The following is a 3806-nucleotide window of genomic DNA, read 5'->3' as shown; positions in this document are numbered from 1 at the left end:
TCCAGCTTCTTGTTCATGTTCTCACTGACCAGTTTAGGAAAACTCTCCACACTTTTATATCCTGTGGAAAGTAGATGCGAAGTGTGACCTCAATCTAATCAAAGACCACATCCCAGAAAATGCTGGAAAACTGATGATTGGATAATGTGGGGTGCCAACTACACAGAGCTATTGGCTCTAACTGTGACATCATTAGACCCATCCCAGTCACATCCAAGCAGTTCCAGTCAACAGCTGGAATGGGCAATTGAAAATCTCTTGCCCGGCTGCTGCCACCCTCTGGAACACAGTATGTCACTTAGACAACCGTCACCTTACTATGGTGCCACTCTAACCATTGGGTGTAACAGAACATTTGCTGCAATTAAGATTTGAACCACTTTTTATGTATTATTCAATAAGATAAAATTGAGAAAAGCACTGTGTGCTCTTCTTCCTCAATATTGTCAACAAAATAGTAATTCACTCCCCAAACACTCAAGGGAGTGGTCAGTAAAGGTGACATTCACCTCATTGCCCACACACTCCAGACTAATCCAATCCTTTAGTCATCTCAACCAAAACCTCCTGGATAGGATTGCTGTTACCTGATAGGCTTGCTGGGGTTCACCAGCTCAGTGACTCCGAACTTCTTGGCCACCTAAAACTTGTCTGGGTTGAGGTCGATCCCATTGGTCCTGGTCGCCCCTGCAGCTTTGCATCCCACGATGGCACCCAGGCCCAAAGCCCCAAGGCCAAACTGCACAGGTGGAGCCCGCCCTCACCTGTAGGGGAATGGAAATGAAACACCAAAGCCAGTAGGTGAGAGTTGTCCTGCTATACTCAATCAGTTGAATCGGCTGTATTAAAAAATTAAAAATCAATCCAACTACCACCTCTTCAGAGGACAAAAATAAATATTTTGGGGTTTCTAGTTTTTTTGTTACATATAGATACATTTGACAAACATGGCACTTTTATATACAGCTTTCCCTTGACATATTAACGATCATGAGCTCCTTAATCGAAACCCTTCAGCTGCTCTCAGCCCCTACCATCGTAGACCCCGCTCATTTGGTTTCCATGTGCCATATATTTTTCTAACTGCTGTTTTACATGTATTGTGAACCTTTCTAATTGCATAGTATCCACATATTGTGACATAAAGATGGAAACCTTTGCTGCCAGTTTTACTATATTGCTGATTGACTATGGCTTTCCAAATCGCCCAACACTGCTATTTGTATGGTTCATTTTAAATGAATGTTTTGCTTTTTTAGCCATTCCTGAACCTGTGACAAGAAACGAGCTACATACCAGAATAAAATAAGGGCAATACCAGAATAAATTATCTAGTGATTGTCTCTTCATGGCAAAATCTGCAGAGCTGAGATTGTTTTATGCTCCATATATAAAGCATTATATTGGTGGCAATAATTTAAATTGAAATATTTGAAGTGTTGTTTCTTGTATGAGGTCATAGACCATGTTCCATGGAATCGGTACTTCAAAAATATTTTCCCAGCTATTTTGCAACCTGTATGGCATAGCTGTCAACATTTTTGCCCTCAAAGTTCCCTACCTTCTCCCTCTTCCACTTGCCTTCTCCATTTGTGGTAATGCTGCAATCATTTGGTTGTTACTTGGAATCAGATGTGTTAGTGCGGAAATATTCTGCATTTACAAAATGTCATACTGTTTTCCTTGTTCTTGTTTAAAGCTTTTAGAAATAGTGTTTTTGTCCCCCTGGAGTGAGTTAATTGCTGCCCCGTAGCCTGTGGAAATCCCACAGCACAGCAGCCAGACCCTGTCCCGAGATGCCTTCTCGTCCACCTTGTGCACTCAGAGAAAGTGCTCCAGCCCATGAAGTGGGGCCAGACACTTCCCCTTACAGGATAATCGGGAGGTTCCATCTGGCATCTGCCCCCATGCTCTGTGTCACCCTGGGTTAAGGAGAAACGTGGCCTTGGAAGAGTCCCAATTGGTGCCGTGGCAACAATCTGCAACACAGGCTAAGTAAATATATTTTAATTCAGCCAATTAAGGAGATGATTCAACTTTACTGTTGTCTACTGAGGTAATTACAGTAACGGCAGTGTTTTCCCTCAAAGGCAAGTATGAAACCACCTAAGTGTCAATGATGTTAATAATTGAAGGGTAAATGGACTCTTGCCTACGATTCTTGGTTGCCCACTCACTCTCCCTTCCCAACACCCATCTTTACAGTAATCTCATATAGCAATATAAGGTGCTAAATCAATCCTATCTAAAGTAATCAAAATAAAGTGGTGCCTAATGTTAAGTGCTATTGTGACCCATGTCTACTGTACACGAGACGGTTTCTGACAATTTGTGCAGCAATTCTTCGCTTGTGTACACACAGTTTCATCAGTTGTCCTGGTGGCTGGTCTCAGACAATCCAGCAGGGGAAGAAGCCGGATGTGGAAGTCTTGGGCATGCCAAAAGTGTGCGAAACTGTCAAAGCAAAGGGTGGCTACTTTAAAGAATCTAAAATATGACATATATTTTATTTGTATAACACTTTTTGAGTTAATAGATTATTCAATATATGTTGTTTCATAGTTTGGATGTCTTCACTATTCTACAATGTAGAAAGTAGTAAAATTAAAGAAAAACCCTGGAATGAGTAGGTGTCTAAACTTTTGACTAGTACTGTATGTGACATTGTGTTGTGACAAAATTGTACATTTTAGAGTGGCTTTTTATTGTCCCCAGCACAAGGTGCACCTGTATAATCATGTTTAATCAGCTTCTTGATATGTCACACCTGACTGGTGGATGGATTATCTTGGCAAAGAAGAAATGCTCATTAACAGGGATGAACAAATTTGTGCACAACATTTGAGAGAAATGAGCTTTGTTTGAACTTGACCACCAATGTCATGCCAAGGATTCATGTATGGCTTAGCACTCAAAAGATTCCCCAGACACATCCAGATTATAAACAGCAGTTTTCCTTGTTTTTCCTTTACCAGGGTTTGTGTGGAAATAATTGCAACAGTGGACTATCTCTCCCAAAACGACAGATTGCTCAAGCCCTGAATTTATGCCTTTTCAGTTGAAAAACAATAATCATGCTCTGTATAATTTAGCAATATTCTACATGACCTTTTGATACATTGGGATATCACAAATGGCTTCATGTTAGTTTTTTTTCAAGAGGCATTGCTGCTGAGTGAGAATACAGCACACATAATGGCACATCCTCTTATAAACAATGGATACGCTGGAGAGCTTGTGTGTGTGTCTGACTACACAGTTTTGTTGACACATCACATTTAGAAAAATATGTCATTATTAATATACTACGCTACTGTTCAAAAGTTTGGGGTCACTTAGAAATGTCCTTGTTTTTGAAAGAAAAGCACGTTTTTTTTTCTTGTCCATTAAAATAACATCAAATTGATCAGAAATGCAGTGTAGACATTGTTAATGTTGTAAATGACTATTGTAGTTGGAAACTGATTATTTTTAATGGAATATCTACATAGGCGAACAGAGGCCCATTATCAGCAACCATCACTCCTCTGTTCCAATGACACGTTGTGTTAGCCTTTTAAAATGATAAACTTGGATTAGCTAATTGATCATTAGAAAACATTTTGCAATTGTTAGCACAGCTGAAAACTTGTCTTGATTTAAAGTAGTAAAACTGGCCTTCTTTAGACTAGTTGAGTTTCTGCAGTATCAGCATTTGGGTGTTCTATTACAGGCTCAAAATGGCCAGAAACAAAGAACTTTCTTCTGAAACTCGTCAGTCTATTCTTGTTCTGAGAAATGAAGGCTATTCCATGTGAGAAATTGCC

This window comes from Oncorhynchus nerka, linkage group LG18 (genome assembly GCF_034236695.1).
Source record: "Oncorhynchus nerka isolate Pitt River linkage group LG18, Oner_Uvic_2.0, whole genome shotgun sequence".
In the NCBI taxonomy this organism is placed as follows: Eukaryota; Metazoa; Chordata; class Actinopteri; order Salmoniformes; family Salmonidae; genus Oncorhynchus; species Oncorhynchus nerka.
Note: the sequence above shows the minus strand (reverse complement) of the source record.